The sequence below is a fragment of the Pholcus phalangioides genome, unplaced genomic scaffold (genome assembly GCF_987345545.1).
Source record: "Pholcus phalangioides strain wild (caught in Gottingen) unplaced genomic scaffold, Ppha-v1.0 ptg000022l_1, whole genome shotgun sequence".
Taxonomy (NCBI): domain Eukaryota; kingdom Metazoa; phylum Arthropoda; class Arachnida; order Araneae; family Pholcidae; genus Pholcus; species Pholcus phalangioides.
In genome coordinates, this window is record NW_028301615.1 from 13,546,644 (window position 1) to 13,568,127 (window position 21,484).

Here is a 21,484-nt window from a genome sequence, read left to right on the forward strand (position 1 = left end):
CCCCAAATTAACTATAATCTTCTTTCATTTATTTGGTCATTTATTTGCTTTGATAGAAAGCAATTATTATAGCATCACTTTGGCAATATGTAAGAGGAGGAAGAGGACTCTAAATGTTATAATATTTCAACGTCAATAAACTTGTCAGACATCATTTACATTTTAGTGAATTGCTGAATATAGGAATTTTATATATATATATATATATATATATCTAACCTTTTTAACAACGGTTACAGTCGACGTCGATTGTAAGAGTTACGGGTTTAATTAACTTTAGCCAAGCACGGGACGGTCCAATATCATAACATGCGAAAAAATCACTTATGGTTATCGGGACTTCTTTGTTCCCTTTTTTTCACGAAGTTTTTTTCTTCCTACATATTTTGAAACTAAGGTTGAACCAGACTAATTTTTTTCCCTGTAAGTTATCGTTATCAATCTACAAGTCTATGGAGGGGTACAAAAGGCTTCCTTATTGACACACATTGCCGTACTCAGGTTCACAACGTCCTAGTCGGGCCGTAATAGCAGCTATGATTCATGTACGTGTAGCGCTGCTTCTGCAATGGCTTTCATATAGTGAAGGGGTGTGTAAGGTAAAAAAAAAAGCCCTTTCTTCAGTTCATGGTTAGTTTCTTTCAACTGATCATATTCACTATTCTTCGACCGGAAGACGTACACTATGGAATCTACAGAACGTACCGTACATTTTAGAAAGCATCTTGATTCGTAATAGACACTAGATCAGTGGTTTCCAACCGGGGGTGCGGGAGAGCATTTTTGGGCTTGCGAGATGGAAAAAAAATTATATATAGACTGAGAGATTATTCAGGAAAATTAAAATGATGATAAAGTTGTTAATTCTTAAAAAAATATGAATCATACCAATATTGTGACACCTCATTTTCTGACGTCTGCTCACAGAAATGTATTATACGAATTTTGCCTTGTAAAAGTTTCTTTTTCGGATAGCGGTCGTATTTGTTTTCCATTTCGGTTGAGAAAAATACCATTATTTATTTAAACTGTTTCGTGGCTTGTTTGCATTGGTATCCCGTGTTATTTGCATGTTGCGCTTGAATCTGATACTGTCGCGAGCACACGTGAATCAGGAAATTCTTCAAAAAATTCAGTGTCAAAGAAACATTGATTTATAGTTGTTACGGCTGGGATCAATGAGAGAAAAACTATTCAATGAATACTTTTTTCCAAATCTCAAAAAAAAGAAGTTAAAAAATAATTATTTTTAGCTTCGTTTTTCAATTAATTACAAAAGAAAAAAAATGAAGCCAAAATTAAATGATAGTCATAGCCAAAAAGACATCAAACAATAAGTAAAAGAACTCGTAGAAATTAATTATCGGATAATTAATGTAATCAATTACAGCAGAAAAAAATTTCTAACACATTAAAAAACGTCTTATGCAACGGGGTGCAGGAAGGTAAGTCGCATTGCTTTGGGGGTTCAGGAAAGGAAAAAGGTTGGGAATCACACACACACACACACTGCATATAACAGACAGCATTAGACAGTTCCATTCCAATACCTCATAATTTTTGATTAAAATTGGGATTTTAGCGCGGGAGGGGGGGGGAATACCGTTTTTGTACAATAGATAAAAAAATGCAAGAGTTTTTTCATTTTGAACCCTGTAATGTGGAAAAGAATAACGAAGTTGCCCCGTTTCCTTTCGTCCTGACAAACAAACGGGTCATATGGTCATAGTACTTAGAACCGGGACTTTCGGATATAGTAATCAATTGGTTATTGTTATCAGAAACACGGTGTGATCACATTAAGTGGCGTTGACTGCATTTTACTTTCATGATAATTTGTTTGACTCACTATAATTGAAATAATAATAATAAACTATTAATGTCGTTTAATGGTTTATAAAGAAACCCAAAACAGTATTGAAATCTCCTTACAGTCAGAAAATTAGATATAAATATTTACTATTTTTTGTGTTTTCATGTAAAAAGCAATCGAGTGGTTAGGAAACTAGTTTAGGGAACTTAGAATCTGACTGTGCAGGTTTAGGTTCGAATCCTAGTACGGGCATGGATGACTACTAACACGAACAAAATCCCTGGACAAATCATACAGATCTCTTGGAAATACGCAAGGATCAGCTTTAAAAATAATAAGCAAATATTTCTTTCAATGGCTTGTATGTATTTATTTTAGTGATACATATTTGAATGCTCTAAACTTCTTGGTGTTTATTTTTTCCTTCAATTTTTATAGTAATAATAAGGGAAAATAATTTGTATGCAGACGGAGAGAGAGATAAGAAAGAGAGAGAAGGTAGAGAGATAAAGAAAGAGATAGTGTACAAAGTGAAAAAGACGTGGATATTTGGTGAGAGTGATAAAGGTTGAATGGCACAAAGATAGACATGGAGGCAGAGAAGTGGGATGGAATGAAAGCGAGATAGAATAGGACAGTGGAATAGAAATAGAGAGCTATATTAATAGAAGGGACTCATAAAGCGATGAAAAGGAGATAGATAGAGGAAACAGTCTGAGAGGCAGATAAAGAGAGGAAAATACACAAAGATAAAGAGGGGGGGGGGATTATACAGAAAGAAGGGAGTGAACTTAAGACCGCTACACGCTACTCTGACTTGATGTGGTCCCACGTTACGTCAGAGTAGCGTGTAGCAGCATTGAGATGAGCAGTGAGATTAAAAACAGAGAGAGGTGGGAACAGAGAAACATAAAACGATAAAAATAGAGGAATAATGAGTCTCAGAGAGATGAAAAGAGTCTGGGAGAGATAAAGAGAGGAAAAAAGACACACAGAGAGAGATAAAAAGAGGGGAAAAGACACACACACACACACACACACAGAGAGATGAAAAGAGTGGAAAAGAAACACACAAAGAGAGAAAGGGAGAGATGAGACGAGAAATATGTAAAGAGAAAGTGATAGGGAAAATAAAGATAAGGGAGGGGTGGTAAAACAAACTGAGGCAGGCATATAGAAATATATAGAGAGAGATGGAGGGCTGAGAGATGAAGAGCGTGAGAATTGGGAGAGATAAATAGAGAACGAGAGATGCAGAGAAAGAGGGAGGAAAAACTGAGAAAGAATGGGGAGATAGGTGCAGAGAGAGAGAGAGAGAGTAGTGAGATAAATAATTAGGGGATGGTGAATAAGGAGAGATAAAGACTGAGAGAGGGGGTAGATTGAGAGATAAAGGGGGAGAGAGAGAGAAAGATAGAAAGGGAGTCGATTGGATGGTAAAGTAAGAGGGAGAAAACGGGAAACATAGATATATATAGGTAAATTGGGAAGCATAAGAAGATAAAGAAAAAGACAAAGTGGAGATAAATAGAGAGAGAGTTTGTGATATATAGATATATAGATAAAGTCAGAAGTAGATATAGACAAATAAATAAATAAATAAATAAAAGAAAGAGAGAGAGCTCAATATCCCCATCGCTTATCACAGAATTCTCATCGAATAAAACTAAGGGTATTTTCATGTTGCCTTTGCAATAAAAATTGAGAGAGAGAGAGAAATGATAGCTATCGATAAATAAGCTTTTAATTAAATTGTAAATCATACGATGGTATCCTCTGCCGATAAAACTCAGTTAACGCTTCTCCACAACATGATCGATTGCCTGATGTTTTTACTTCCTAGAAATTTATGTGACGCTATTTTTTCTCCCCAGATTCCAATTTATTTTACCTAAGGTTAAAAATATAGTAATTATAGAAATAAATTGCAGTTAAAATGACCAAAAAATTATAGCTATATTTTCTACTTAGAGTATTATACTATGCATCAAGTTTCGAGATATTTTATTTTGTTTTTTTGTCCCAATTATTTTATAAGCCTAATAGAAATAACTTATAGGAGGTAAATAGAACATATTGTTTAAATCTTGTGAAATATTACACCAGGAAACGTTATAAGTTGCAATTCCATACTTTCACTAAAAACTTGATTTATTTTCATTTTTTTCCTCTTCCTTTGTTTCGTCCCTAACGTCTCATAAAAGCGTTATATAGTAATTTTACACCCGTTAACACGCAATAAATTGTGATTATAATCCCTTATGAATTGCATCACAAAAAATCATTCGTAATTATTTTCTTCTATTTATGAATATTTATAATTTTATAATTCACTTAAAACTAAAAAAAATAAATGAAAGACCGTTAAGTGGAGCCCGAAATTTCAGGTTTTTTACAGAGCCCAAATTTGAGAACAATCCCTGTTGGTGCCGATCGGCGTGTGCGGAAAATCCATCGCCAAGCAATTCCCCTAAAGGAAAATTCACCGCTGGTAAAATTCTTATCCACGGGATTTATCGACAAAGTTCCATAGTGGGTGAGCGAACGTCTGAGCAAATGAGTGATCCTATTAGCAAGTGTGTGATTGAATGACCGAATGAGTAAGCGGGGAAGATAGTGAATGAATAAGTGAGTTGATGAATAAACAAAGCGAGTGAGCAGTTGAGTGAGTGAAGGAGTTGGTGCTTAGTGAGTAGGTGAGTGAGTGAGTGAATCACTCATGCGGCCACTCATTCGGTTACAGATACGGTTACTCACTCAATCATTAGCTCATTCGCTATCTCATTCACCAACTCATTCTGTCGCTAATTTTGCAACTGTTACTCACTTGCTTAATCAATCGGTCACTCACTCACGGTGGCGAACTGTTGTCGGTGAATTTTTCCAGTGGTGATTTTCCCGTCGGTGAATTGTTTGTAGGTGAATTTTTCGAAAAATGGACGGTTGGGAATATCACGGATTGTAATTTCTTGCGTGAATTGCATGTATTTAATGGAGTTTTCATTTTTTTGTTTTTTAATTTTGCATCTTTAATGCTTTTTTGTTTTGTTTTTAAATGATTGTTTGTTATTTTTTAATGTTATGTTTTAGTATTTTTAATTTTTTCTTGTATTTTTAATGGTTTTTTGTTTTTTAATGTTCTTTCTTTTATTTTTTCAATGTTTTTCCTTTTATTTTTTGATGTTTGCTTTTGTATCTTTAGTGTTTTTGTTTTGTTTTTTAATGATTTTTTTGTTATTTTTTAATGTTTTGTTTTAGTATTTTTAATTTTTTCTTGTATTTTTTAGTGGTTTTGCTTTTTTAATGGTTTTTTGTGTGTTTTTCAAGCAATGCATTTAATGTTTTCATTTTACCTCATTAGATTATGAACATTGAATTCATAGAATTAAATCTAAAGTGTTTTTCTTTAACCAACAAATCAACATTTGAAAACCCTATAATCATAAATATTTATGTATTTAAATTATTTGTGAATGGCAGGCTAGCACTTACATTATAAAGAGGGGGAAAAGTATCACAAATAATAACAAATAGTGATGAAAAAACGGGTATCCAAATAGTGTAAAAGCATATATAATTTCATTAACTAATACAAAAATACAAGTAAAAAAATATAAAATAACACTGAAGGAAAATAATATCATTTTTTCCTGAACGAAAACCGCATTTAAAGAATGTATATTTCTGATGAGCCATTTTCAAGTCTCATTATTATTGTTATTATAACAATTAACAGGAAAAAAAAATATATATATTGAAAAGATTTTGTAAAAGCGATGGAAATGGGAAACCACAGAGAATAAAATGTTTTTGTATGTGCCTGTAGCTGAAAAGAATATAACGTGGGGGAAATGAGAGAGTTAAAAACATTCACGTAATTAAAATCCACGTGAAAATTTGTTTTATTCGCATTCCTGTACGGGAAAATAATGAACAAATATGTAAGAGAAAATTAAAAGACGTTGGAGTATGACGAGGAAAAAGAATAACTATAACCGTAGCAAATGAAAAAAGAAAATAAAAATAATAATTCCATTTTGTGCAGGTTTTAATTATATTTAATTAACGGTAATGATAAATTTGGATTTTTTGTATTATTGTTATTATTAGAAATATTTCCATAGGAAAGTTAGTGGAATGTTTTTTTAATTCGTCGTTGAATTTTAAATATCCATACCTAGATTATTTAAATTCTTTCTTTTTCTCGTATTGATTACGGGAAAGAGGTTAATCATACAAGATATAATACATAATACACCATAATGAAATTCCAATTCGTGGTTTATTCGAGCATTTAACCTATTTAGGCTTTTGTAATTTTTTTTCCAAATTTGTGGAAATGGGAAAAAAAGAAATAAGTTCTATATTTTTAGGAACTAATGCCAGAAACATTCGGTTTATTTTATCATTCACTTACAAGAACAAAAGTAATGACTTTTGTATTGCAAACTGTCGTTTTATGCTCATTTCAAGCGGATGAGGGTGCTCACAAACAAGGGTGCTCATTTTTTTAAAAAATTGTGTGGGCCACTTCATTGGTTTGAAAACGTGGTTTTTTTTAAGTGAACTGAAAAAATGTGCGTGCTGCTTGAGTAACCTGGACAGAGGCGGCTCGTGAAGGAGGCGCGCACCCCTGAAAAATATGTTACTAATTTAATTCTTTAAATGGATTTAATGCTAAATCAATACCACTGAATTTATTTTTTTTAATTTTTAAAATGAATTTTATAAATTAGAAGAGAAAAATTTTCGGAAGAATTGATAAAAAAAATGGCTCGTTAAATACGGGTCATATTGTCAAGGTTCGGCAGCGCTTTACATGGAGAGAGCTCGGTATTCTTCTTTCCTCTTTGGTCGCTTACAACTGTACAAATACTCAAGCATTACACTTCACTCACAATTCGAATCATAGATGGCAGCACTAACTTCACGCACACCACTAGCTATGCGCGCACACGGTTAGGCATATCAGGTAGCAAGAAAAGATCATACACAGAGACACTTTCGGTTCAACTCTCATCTGAAAGCGAATAAAATGGCAATAAATTGCCCAATGACGGTAGGCCGGAGTTGTACTCTGTTTAAAAGAAAAGAAAAAGTAGGGACGATGGGACTATACTATATTTTATTTTGTTAAAAACACGTGTTCAAATTTCTCGCGCAAAACACATTTAATGTACACCACCATTGCAATGAGCTTGAGAAACACTCAATCAGATTGCAGAAACTACATGTCTGCTTTATGACAAGCCTTCTTCAAATATTACTTCATCTCGTAATTCGGTACTTTCCTCAAATATTTCTTAGGGGACACAATATCCGTTTTTTAAACATTTTGAAACTGCATCTCATAAAAATTCTTTTTTCACATTTCCAAGTCACTTAAGTGGTCTGGAAATGAGCCACGGACCACGTAATTACTTAATTGAAGTGAAAGCGCTCCACGCGTCACTTAGTGATCTGAAACAGCACCCCCAGGTAACTCACGTGATGTGTAAATGCGAGTCACTAAACTGATAAACTGATCTGGTATAATGTGCCACTTAGTTATTTTTGTTTTTCAAAATTAGGTTTTAGGTTACGGGCCATAGATTGAGCATGCATGGTTTAAAATGCACATGCCCAACCCATGGCCTATTGGCCATATGTTTCCCTTGGAGACACCTGTTGTGGCCCGTGATCACAAACCCAATTTTTGTAAAAATGTATGAAGCGACATACATTTTCGGATCACATAAGTGACCTGGGATACTATTGCAGATCACCTAGGGAGCCCGCGGTCCGTTGCCATAACTCTAAGTGATGTGCGGTGGTGTTCCAGATCATATAAGAAGCATTCTCACTTCACCCGAGTAGCCCGTGGTATATTTATAGATCACTTAAGTGACTTCGGTGCTGTTCCAGATCACTTGAGTAACCCGCTGCAAATTTAGAGATCATTCAAGTGGCGCGACACGTTTTCAAACAGATAAAGTGGCCCACATTCCATTAAAGTTCCGACCCTTGCTGTAACAAGTCGGATGCATCGGTGTCTGAACAAGGACTATATCTCGACTGCGCTGATGTGTCACTATGTGGATAGAACCTTACAAACTTTAAATCAGTATTTACCGTAAATGTTTTCCTACCAAACCTTCTCGATCAGCCCATGGCTTGTAAAAAAAAAAATATCCAACTACAATCAAAAGAAAATGCATTTGCGTCGTCAAAACGTATTTGATATATTTTTGCACTCGGTGTAACTTCCAGGAAAGGAAGAAAGGAAGATCTCAATTTTAATCCAGAAAAGTCAAAAGGAGAAGAAAATTGTTGAAGTGTCATCCCTGCTTCGACGTCTCGACACAGTTTCACCGAGAAAATGCTCTTGAAATTCAAATCAGTGCAGGAGAGAGTGTGCGGGGTCTAAATATTTTTCCTTTTACGTTTTGCAAGAGGAGAAAAAAATAGAAGTTTTTACCATATTCAACTTATTCTTCGAAGCACGAAGACAAGTCTGACACTGCAGAATATATGTATATATGTATTCTGAATTTAACGCATTTGCTTGCTTCCATTTTTTTTTTACGCTCTTGCTTGGAGTGAACTGAGTAAGCATGGTATTATTTATAGAAAAGTTAAAAGACAGCAAAAAAGCTGTGTTATAACCTGTTCTCAAGAAACAACGTTTTCAAAAAACGTTAAACATTTTGTTTCTTGCGACTATGGATATTTTCCATGTTGGAAAAAAGGATTTCTACATTCCTTTCAATGCCTTATGTTGAACATTGGAAAACCAAATTGGATAATCGGATATTTCTGATGCACGAAACTTGATGTTCACGAGCGTTATTCGGAGTGGAAAATCATTTGTGTCAGCACACATTACATGATTTTACATCACTGCATTGCCATTGTCCGACATGCCTAACTACGTTATTAGTGTTAGAAAAGCCTCACTGCGTTAGCAATGCCTGATATACATAACTGGGTTATCAGTGTCAAAAACGCATCACTGAGTTACCGGTATTAGAAATGCATCACTGTGCGTTTACTGTCAGATATACATAACTGCCATATCAGTGTTAGAAATGCCTCACTGCGTTATCAGCATTAGAAATGCATCACTGCGTTATCAGCATTAGAAATGCATCACTGCGTTATCAGCATTAGAAATGCATCACTGCGTTATCAGCATTAGAAATGCATCACTCCGTAACCACTGTCATATGCATAAGAGTGTTATGCTGTGTTATCAGGGTGAGAAATATGTAATTGTGCTACCAGTGTGTTAGAAATACATCAGGGTGTTACCTCCCTTGGATAATCATAACTATGTTACCAGTATTAGAAATGGATCACTGCGTAACCATTATTAGGAATGCATCCCAGCGTTACCGCTGTCAGATATGCATGCCTGCGTTACCAGTGTAAGAAATGCATCCCAGCGTTACCGCTGTCAGATATGCATGTTTGCGTTACCAGTGTAAGAAATGCATCACTGCATTACCTATGTTAGATATGCATTACAATTTTTAACGCGTAACAATTCGCAATAACGTATGGTCGTGATAACAAGCATTGACTGTAAAACTACAATATCGTAAATTTACTGTTGTGTTCAGACTCTAATTATTCATTTACAGAACTTTTTGATACATGGCAAAAAACTGCAGTCAATCCAAAGAAAAAAATGTCAAAAATATTTATTTCAAATAATTTCCAATAGGTAAAATCTCATTATCATCACGTGGAAAATAACACCGGAGGAAAAACAGCTTTGTAAATCTGTCGGGGAAAAAAAAAAAAGAATTGAAATAAACTTCATGTGACCACAATAAACCTCTTACTAAAAGAGATTTCAAGTCATTTCATGCAGTTAAGGGACGTGAGATATTCAATATATTTATCTCCAAAAGGAAAGAAGCTCTAAACACGGTTTTTTTTTCTCTCTCGTTTCCATTGTTCGGTCCTATTTCCAAGACAGGCGCTGTACTGTGAATAACATATTCGATTTCCTTCGTTTTATCTCAAGAAATATACCTATTTGATGGTATTTTCGTTCATTCTGTAGCTTTCGCTCTCGTATTTCTAGATATTTTCTCTCTTTTCGTATAGATCATTTATTATTCTATTTCACCGACTGTGTGACTCGAGGTTTGTTCCAAAGAAACTCCTTACCCTCCGTATCCCCTTCGCTACAGTTTCATAAGATATTCAGAAGATTTTATTTAACCATTCGGAAGCGAAAAACGGATTGGCGAAGCATGTTTTTTCTTCTTATATTTGTTTCTTTACTACTACCTCATATAGGCAGGAAAAGTTGTCTCTTTTCTCCTCATCTTCTATTTTCAAATAGAATTTTTTTTTCTTCCATTCCGTCCGAAATGAAACTCTTTTCTTTTAAGAACGAATAAGGTTGAACGGAAAAAATATATTCGGTTCCCATTTAAAATTCCACTTCAATATTTTTTCTGACATCATATTCCGCACAGGGGAATCCTTTTTTTTTATATATATTTCGGAATGAATATTTCGATTCATTGCGCTTATGGTAATCGAACTGGCACAGAGTAGCTGATAGAAATACCTACAAAAGTATTGCCAGATATTTTGTATACACGGAGTTGTCCCGTATTTCCATGAAATGTGTTTACAAATTTAGAAAAAGAAAAAAAAAATTAGTTACTTCGTTTCTTCATATTTTAATTTTTTAAAGACGGAAGAAATTTTGTATCATCAATAACAGCCTAAGAAGAGATCAAAATAACTTCATAGTGTTGCATAACTGATCACGTGTGCATACATGTTTGATTCAGGAAAGAATGTGAATTAGAAAAAAGTAAAAAAAATATGTTCCGGACTCATCTGTTGAAGTCAGGAGACAGAAGTTCCCCCACATTTCCCGGCAGATGCGTCTAATTATGCATGCTTTCATAATAGAGTCTACAATTCAAGTTTATGGCTGTTAAAGCAAATATTTGTCCCGTATTTTCATTTTTGAAACTGGAAAACCCTATCTTATGAGGACCAAACAAACGTACAGTACAACATATCTGTGTCCTTCACACAAATTTGGATTAATGCATTTATAAATTTCATATTACGCTGACCCACAGTGGTCATTTGATGAACAGCATTGCTTGCTAGACTGAGACCTGAAACTTAAAGCTAATTATGACTAGTGATTTTTGGAATTAGACATCATAGACTCTCTAACAGAAAATGTCCCCCCCCCCCCATTTATGCAGTGGTTTTAAAAATTTTCTCCATTTTGTGTATTCAAATATCTCAGCGAATATACCTCAGTTAAAAATATAGAATTTATTTTGTTGACTTCAAAAGAGAGACAGGGAAACAACTTTCTGATTGGGGTTTTTTATCACAGTGTGTTTGCAGGGAAAAAAGTTGATTCTTTTAATAACTATACAAGTCATACATTCTTGAAACATGAATTACATATCTGAGTACTACACTTTATTTGGATACTTTTTCGTGATTGGAAGTATGCTTCTAGGATCAACGGTTTGCCAGTGATTTGCGGTTCGAGAAGTTAGCTATGCTTCCTGCGTATTACAGGGCTATATGCCGATTGAAAAAAGTCAGTATTAGTATTCGTAATGGCAGTACATGCTTTAGAAAAGTCGTTCGACGAGGCGAGTAAATGTCATTTTTATAACCACACGTGAGTTATACCTACCCTGAGTCACAATAAATGGATTTTTCCTTCCCTCAATGGGCGCAGGCCGCATGCAGATTGTACTTCAGATTCAGTACCCTCTCTTGAAAGGCTTTTGCGTTTCGTCAATCTTGTTCCAGTTTCCCAAGAAAAAACCAATACTCCGCAATCCTTAGTCTTTAGCAACATGGTAAAGTTACATAACATCTGATTTTTATCCAGTTCCGCTGTATGTTTTCGAGTGTCATGACTATAGTACCCTGGTACCGGTCTTTCACCAAAGTCTTTCTGCATGCCAATGCACAGCGCATGGGCATGTACTTCTACCACTACTACGCTCATGTAACAGAAAGTAACTAATTAATTTTGTTCTAAAACTGGATAGGCATGTAGTGGCTAACTTGTGGTATAAACTATTTTGCTTGGTTTCATTCGAAGGCGTCTCTGCACAATAATGTTGCTACATTTTAGACGAACTCTCGTACTCTCCACGGAAATTTATAACTATTATTATTTTTATTCAGTTTTTTTGGTTTTTTAAAATCTTCTTTCTTCTTTCAATATACAAACGTATCAAGGAAACGTAAATATATGCAAAAATATTAAAATTAAGGAACCCAGATGTGTTACAAAACAAGGATTTAAATGTAACGAATTGGATGATGAAATTTATGTAAATCCATTTTCTGAAACAATTCAAGATTTTTTTTTCTTTTTCCCCGATTATTTAATTTCTATCAAAACGGGAATCTTCGATTGCTTCATATTCAATATGTATAGATGAAAAAAACAAACTTATATGATAATCATATACTACATCACACAAGACACGTGGAAGTTTCACATAAAAATATCGTTAATTTAACTATTTTGTTTGCTTTTAGTCTTTTCAAGGATCAAGCGATTTCAAATTGAGGATAAAAAATTATTTTTAAATTTCATATGCGGAGAAATAATTTATGTACATAAAAATTTTTCTCTAATCCTTAATAAATATATTTGAGAATTTCCGAAAAAAAAAATTGGAAAGAAAGATTTTGTCAATATTACTGTGGGCTGTTCATAACTCCATACACAGATTAGAGAAGAAAGATAACGTGCAGATGTATAATATTCACAGAGAAAAAAGTGGGACATGGTTCAATTTGGAAAAAAAAAATGTCCGAGAAGTTACCTGAAAGTAGTAGGAAGTGTTTTGAAGTCAGGTTAGAGTATTTATTTGTGTGGGACTTTCACAAAGACATGGCGCTTACGAAACATTCGTTGCTTCTGAAATGAACCTCGTAGCACCTCCCATTGAACCTGGTCACCTCAGGCTCAATGAAGAAAGAACTTGTTTCTGATGTTCTTCCCGGGATTCAAACCCCTGGAACATGACGGTAACCTTCATGGGGGAAGACGAGCATCTTATCACTTCACCATTCGGACGCTAATTTCTATAACACTGGTAACAAAGTGGTATATTTCTAACACTGGTAAGGCAGGGATGAATTTCTATAGCAACGATGATTTTTTTCCTAACAGTGATGAGATTTTTTTCTAACAGTGATGAATTTCCAACACTGGTCATGCAATGATTTATATCTAACATTGGCATTGCATTGACATATTTGTAGCACTAGTAACACAGTGATGCATTTCTGGCACTGGTAACGCAGTGATGCATTTCTGGCACTGGTAACGCAGTGATGCATTTCTGGCACTGGTAACGCAGTGATGCATTTCTGGCACTGGTAACGCAGTGATGCATTTCTGACACTAGCAGTGAGTTATTTCTAACAGCGGTAATGCAACGATGCATATCTGACACTGGTAACGCAGTGACGCGTTTCTGACAGTAGTAACGCTGTGATGCATATCCAACACTGGTGAAGGAGTGATGCATTTTTCTATCACTGATATATAAAGTGGTGATAATTTTTTTTTAACACGGTAGAGCAATGATGCATTTCTAGCATTGGTAACGCAGATATTTATGTGTGACTTGGGGTTAAGTTGTGATGATCGAGTAACACCGATTGATGCCAATTCGCCGAATATCCAGAAACTTGCAGATTTCAGGAGTGACGATGGATGTATTTGCTACAAGGTACAACATTTCATGAGAAAGTTTTGTATCATTCCTCACAGAATGAAAGTTCCTATTGCAGATCTGAATGGTAGCTAGTTTGGTTATTACCCACCTGTAGCATTAGAACTAAAGGGGAGTACTGTGTAAAAGACCATAAACGGGGTGGAAATCGGTCAAAGTAATGCATAATTCAATCACTAATTGATAAGGCATATAATTGATCAAACACAATTTTAGTGAACGGCTGCTCTAAATATCTCTTTTTATTACTCTTGATGAGTAAACTGAATTAATTGCGTCACAATATTCCTAAAATTATAGAAAAAATAGAGGCCGGAGAGTAAGAATTTGCTATCATCATTCGGAATCTTCTACTGCCGAGCGCATTTCTTTTCTTATGTGGCGTCACATATCTAGAGATCGTGTAGGTTCGACTAGATAAAACATTAAGAACGGTTCTTTGCTGAAAGACAGAAAAAGAAAGGAACGTGACCATTTCCGGAAGTCGAGATTCCAGCATCACTTGACATTACGTCAAGGATCCAAGATGTCAAATACCGAGAACAAGAAATAAAGAAGCTTCTTGTCTGGAATCTGCGGTTGCTAGATCCACTAAAAGACAGAAAGACACGAAGTTCCTAGAAAGTAATGAGCATTTATTTAATCCCTCTACTGAGAATCGGCATGTTCTTCTATTAGTTTTGATTTTGTTATGTCATTCCCTTCCACTAACCGTGAGCTTGATGCATTTTTTGGAAAAGAGTAGGAGGAATATAGAAAGCTTTGAATATACTCGGAAAGATAAGAAACTATTTAAATGATTCCATGCACATAAAAGAAAGAGAAAGATTACAAGAAAAGAAATGACACTCACACGTTTAAGAGATTATCGGAGGTCATAAGGGGTCATTCAAGTATTACGTCATCATCGATGGGGGGGAGGGTGGTCAGCGTTTTGCTGACAAGGGGGGGGGGAGAAGGGGTCAAAAATGGCTAAACATTTGCTTACGTAATACTTGAACGGCCCCTAAGGTGCGCCTTTATTCGCCTTACTACGGGTGAATAGGGGAAATCCCTAGCCGTGACTTTTGAAATGGTCCTTTTAGCAAGAATCAGTACCGCTGGTATTAAAAAAAAATGAATGCTTAACACCAGAAATGCAATGATGCATGGTGCAGCAGTGATTCAAGTATGATCCCAGCAAAGTAGTTATAGGATGCGTGTCACTTGCAAACCATTGATGCTTACATGACACCTTAAAGACATTGATGCATGCCTAACACTGATAAGACAGTGATATGTTATCAGTGACTGCATACTGACAGTGGCAAAAGTATGACGCACGCGTGACACCAGAAATTCGATAGTGGCAAAACTATGATGCATGATGACAGTGGATAAACAATGATGGGTGCTGACAGAGGCAAAACTATGATTCATACTGACAGTAACAAAACTGGGATGCATTCTGACAGTGTGAAAACTGTGATGCATTTTGACAGTGGAAAAACTGTGATGCATGAGTGACACCGGAAATGCAGTGATGCATGTGGGACGGGGACACAGAATAAGCAGTGACTCATGCGTGACACCAAAATTGCAGTGATGCATTGACAAAGTTGCAACTGTTATCTATTTCCTGGATACCTCTAGTTTTGTTGATGTTAGCGGCAATGTTGGCGATCTCACCAAGAGGTCTATTTCGGAACCAACCGGAGTTTTACACGTCTCTCATAGCTTTGATAATTCTCAGCAAACGAAAATTTGGATATCTTAGAGAAAATATAAGTTATTTATGCACTGAAGAGAGACTTCAACGTTTATTTAGTACTAGGAAAAATAGAAGAAAATGAAATTAAGGTAAACACTTTCCATTATACACAAAATCGATTCATCTGCAACCTGTTAAAGATCTCCAAACTCAATTTACGAAATTTTAGATTTATGTAAAATTCGATTTTCAGACGTGTAAGATAAGATCATATTTAAGAGATAAAAAAACGAACCTTGAACGACAGAGGAGAAAATGGTACAATAAGGAGGAACCGAAGAATAAACGATAAAATAGGAGGAAAGTCTATCACAATCCATAGTCTCCCAATATTGGGTCTCTACCGGGGATCGGAGACGGAGCGTATGTGCGCGCGTACGCTGATGCTACCAGAAGTCCTATACTGCACATCTCTATATACACCTCCTCATCTCCTTTCTCTATCTCTTCCGAAGTATAGTACAGTATGGTATATATACAATGTGTTGTTGTATAGAGAGAAAGAGAGATCTTCCCTCTCTTTTCTTGGGAAAAAGACTTCATTTCCTGTCTCGCGATGAGGCACGATCTGGAAACCTAATGGCTTTTTCGGATCAGCCGGAACGGTTCCCGTCATCTTGGGATGTGTGTGGGGGTATATATATATACGAGGGGAACGGCTTCATCTATAGTTTTCCTTCAATGGGACGCTAGTTTAGTTTTTCCTTCTGGATTTTTTGTTTTTTATTTCTTTATTTTTTAGGTCTTCATCTTTTCGGAACAATGGAGAGAAACCGGATTAAGATGAGAGTTTGTTTTCGCTTGACGGATGATAAAGCGAGAGAAATGAAAACGGGTTCCGAAGAGGTCTTTTTTAACCACCACATGAAGAAACTTGTTTTTTTTTTTTGCTTGCATTTTCAAAAAATGTGTTCGGGATTCGTACAAACTAGAAATTTTTACATAAAAAACGTATTTGCTTATCTTTAATAAATGTTCTTATTTGATATATATATTTTTTTTTTGAATGAGTCATTTATTATTGATACGTGCATTTCGGAAGATTGAGAACTGTGTATCAAGCAGTGGTGGATAAATTTCCAAAAATTTACATGCCCGGTCGGACATGTAACTTAAAATAATAGATGCCGCAATCAATATTACATATCCGAAAAATTTTATCGCTGTGAATATATACTTACATTAATTGGAATGTATACTAATTGGATTACCCTTTTAATGGCCGAATTTAGATTTTTATAGATTGATTTTCATAAATTTTTTCTTTTATTTCCACTTCTGATCTTTTAGCTTAGTGATATGAACCGAAACATTCACGAAAAAAAAATTTTCCCGTATGTTTTCTGTGGACCCACCCATACCCACAGAAGCAACATTAAAAACCAACAAAAAAATTATTTATTCTTCCTTAAAAATGAGTGATTTAAAAAATTAAATTTACGGCACAAGAGCTGAAATTTTTGCTTTCTAAATCAAGTTCGGAATCTCACACCTTCAGGGGAACAAAATCAAGTGCTTTCGTGAAAAATAAATATTTTTTGCTAATTATTGGAGAAGACGTTCCCATTTGGGAATTTCGGTTATTAAAAGGTGAAAACAAATTGGTTTATTATCATGAAAAATATCAAAAATGATATAAATTTTCATTAATCGATATTTTGAAAGTAATATGGAAATCCAAAAGGAATTCGGTCACCAATTATAAAAATCTAAAATTATTCTTACCGCTGATTATGAATTTCCGCAACAATTCAACTCACTTATAGATTCATAACCGATTTACGGTACAAGACCGGACTTGAGCAAGACACTTCGAAATACAGATGGCAGGTGGCAGCACGATAACAACCATTAAAAACAAAATAAACTTCACGTTAGCTTCAAAGCACATACATTCATTTATTTTTTGGATCTTAATATTTATTGAATAAAAGGTGTTTCAGAGCTACCCGTATCAGTACGGGCAATGGCCGATATCACTGTCAGGCGATGTGGTCTGGGTGCCTCCTGACTCCAAATTGTGTATGCTGCAACGAATCATATAATATAGACGCTTGTGAGCCAAAAAATACAAAAAACTGTGTAGACGGTACAAAGTTTCTGCGGTTTTAACAGTCCGAAGCGCGAATGCGAGCCGGTCTCACATTCGTAAAAAGTTTTTTCCGCTAAGACCAGGTAAACACGATACTTAAATAACAGGAAAATTCAGGCATCCAAAGTTTCCGCTGCAAAATATAGAAGCCGGATGTCAGCATCACTTGAACACGAATCATGTATAAACCCGACAATATAAATACATTGGGGGGGGGGGGAGGGTGACACATACACTCAGAACACACATTCCGGTATTTACCGGTTAATTAGTAGAAAATACAGATGAGTATGATCATTCGAAAAATAGATCATACGAATCATCTTATAATAATTCAAAGAAAGTTATGATATCATGGAGGAAATAAAAGGGGATATTGTTTAAGGACGAAAAAAAAGAGATGGATCGTAAGTATTCTGGGCATGACGGATAAAAATTGAAGAGTTTAGGAGACCTGCATCCATCAATACTGTAGAGTGAAAATCGTTGGTGATGCTGTGAATTAAAGTAATTTAGAAAATTAACATTGTGGAAAAAATTTGTTCTAAGCTTTCTGGAACATAAAAATAAATTTTGAACACATTTTAAGATCCTAAACAGGGTCAAATAAAATTAAACATTTAAGAAATACAGGATAGTTATCTTCTCCAAGAAGGCATCTGTAATTTGGAAATTCCTATGAATATTTCATGATGAAATCGTAAAAAAATATTTTATGTTTTTATCGGTTGAGATGTTTTACATGTTGAGAGTTAAGGCATAGTGTGTGTGTGTGTGTGTATGTATATATATATATATATAGTAATTCACCAGCACTGATATATGTATATATATATATATATATATATGCGTATATCAGTGCTGGTAAATTACTCCTATACCCAGATAACCCGTTTTGAAGGGCTTGGCTCGCAATGAAATATAACTGATGGCAAAAAAGAGGAAATATTTATCCAATATCTGTAACATTTTCGAAAAAAATTAGCTGTGATTAGAGAGAATTGGCCGTATGTATATCTCTTTTATTGAAATCTGGTCAACATATTCTTAGAGGAATCAATACATAAAAAAATTGAAAATTAATTTAGTAATCATTTTGTATTAACAGGAAAAATAATGCCAAAAATTAATAATAGATAGTCAAAACACGATTAATAAAAACCTTTTATATATAAACCAGTTTTATTATTGGTGGTTTTATTTGAAAAATTAAAATCAAGAAGATATTTAAAGTATCTTTCCCACTAACCCTTTTCAATGCCGTTTCTTTCTTTACACATAATTGAAAGAAATTATATATAAAGAAATTATACTAAATTGTCGCATTCTTCAGACATTCCCCCTGACTCGAACAATATCAATGATTTGACATTTAGAGCATTTTTTGCTCACTTTTATTTACATAATTTAAAATGGTACACAGTATTTTGATAGTCAATACAATTTAAGTAAAATATTAAAACTTATTCTCGAGTCAATCACTTAAAATTTATGCATGTTTTGGATTTTTAAGAAACAGCACATCAGTATTTCCGAAATACATCCCATTACAGAGTATTTACTAGTTCTTTATATGCTGTTTTCGGTATTTTATCACAGAAAATTCCAGAAAATCGCTTCAGTTCTAAAGACAAAAATCTTCAAGGAATTTTTTTTTAAAAAAAAGTGCCTCTGTCCTATCTCAAGTTATGACCGAACTGAAGTTGTCTATCAAGTGGGCCTTTCAATGTAGACTATATACTATATGTATACAGAAAAAATAAATAAATAGCGAAAATCGTAAAAATCACATCGGGTTAAAGAGCCAATTATAGGAAAAAGGATTTACAGAAGTGCAATGCAATAGTTTCTTTTCTTATTTTTAGTTTCCTTTTTCTTTCACTTTCTGTTTTTATGATCATATAGCTCTGAAGAAAAGACAATGATAGAAGAAAGTCAACAAGGAGAAGAGCCAGTGGAAATTGAAAAACGATAACCTTCGAAGAAAAGAAGTATTGAAAGATTTTTCGTTTCTCTCAAGTCGAGAAGATTTATTAGGGTGTCTCTGCGATTTTGAGAGATGTAAGAACAGCAAAAATGAAGTCGTCACCGTTTTATAAATAATACATAAATACGTATAATAAACTTCACTATTCGCTCACAATAATAATCGCCTTCAAAAATCATTTTTAAATGCAAAATGGTTAAAGGTACATTTTATATGAAACTTCTTGGTCAACAGTTCTTTTGTATCCTGTAAATAATTTTTTAAAATTATTATTTACGCCTTAAAAATTAATGCAGTTGTAAAAAATAAAACGATTATCTCTGTGAGAGTGAGATAATTTTTTTCGCTGCCCCTGTATGAAGACTTTTTTCAACGGATAAATAGCTTAACTGAATGCCTTTCAAGTCCGAAATATTCATAATAATGTAAAGCACACTGAGGAAAGTGGAACTGCTTTTTTCTCTATAGTGCAAATTCAACCTAGCACTTAAATTGAAGAAATTCACGAAATTTCTTGAAAACTTGTGCCAAGACTGATTATTCTTTAAAATTATTCATAAAATGATGATTTATAAATGAAAAAAGTGTTAACGAGAGGAAAAAATTCATTCAAACCATAAGAAAGCCCAAACATATTATTATTCTGCTTTTTACAAAGCTAATTAACCGCCTTTGTATGTAGAAAACTCATAATGTAATGATACCCACCCCGTAAATAGTAACCTTTATGACGTTATATTGGACAAATGAGGAAGTATTTCCATGTCCGAAAAATAAATTGTTAATTCTCTTGGACGTCAAACTTAACTTCATTACAGCTAATCGTACTTTTGTCTTGAATATTGGGCCATTGAAAGGTAGATTCAGTACCGATTCTTTTTCCAAATTTTGCTTCCCGACAAGTTTCAACTTCAGTATGTTGCCTAACAAACATCTTTACTGCACATTCACAAGGTTCACGAGAACAGTCACCAACCTTTGCTTCTAGAATGGTTTTTAATACCATATCTACGAAGTTTCGTTGTTCCTCTACATCTGGACACTTATCTTTTAGGTCTATAGAAGCAACTGGTGCTGACTCAGGAGCAAAATTACCTTTCTTAAGTTTCGTAAAACAGTTGTTAAAGCCAATTCAAGTAGGTACGAAGTTAGCTCTTATTTTTTGGTTCCACTTGCCCTTACACAGGGAAAACGCGCGGAAAAGGGTGACCCTCTTAATTCCTACTCGTCCTGCAAAAATATAAATTGTATCGTAATTGTGTTAAAATTACAGACCAAATAATAAGAAAGGAAGATTTCTTGACACCAAACAATCGATATTAGGCCAACTCAAACTTTCAGAAATAGTTGAAATGTAAAGGGAACGAAAGAGGTAGCAAAATGGTCACAAATCTAACTTCTCCATATGAAGTCTCCTTGTAATATTGTTTGCGCAGCTATGACACACACATCAAACACATTTCCACTGAAAAATAGGGCAAGTACAAAAGAAAATTCCGCAAGTGAAACAGAGTTCCCTGTTATTAGTGGATTTGGACTGTTTGGATTTGAACAACACAACCCATCTCGGAAGCCCTGCTAATCACGTTTGGGTCGTGACCCGTAGGTTCACGCTGTCTTAAATAAACTCTCTATGCCAGGGATATGCGAACTTTTACGTTCTCTTGTCAGTTCTTTAGGAATCGCAAATATCTCGTGTTGTTTTTCGTTCGATCTCTAAGTACTTTAGCGTCACCCTCAGTTATATATTACACACTTTATTAATACTCTCGAGATATTTTTCATACCTTATTATAATTTATTGTTGTCACAGGTTATACGTAAACAGTGAGTTTTACTCATGATAGAGTAAGAAAAATGTACATTTTACTCGTTAATATTTAATTGAATGTAAATTAAACGTCTGTTATTACTAAATGAAAACAACTAAAAAGTAGAAAAATACTATTTATCGCATATCACAGAAAAGGCCTTCACTTAACCTGTTGTTTGATAATCTGAATCAAGTTATTTATAATAACGTATTTGAAAAATGTTTTGCAACTGTAATTTTGAATTATAAATTCTCTTTCCAGTTTTGATTCATTAAAAATAT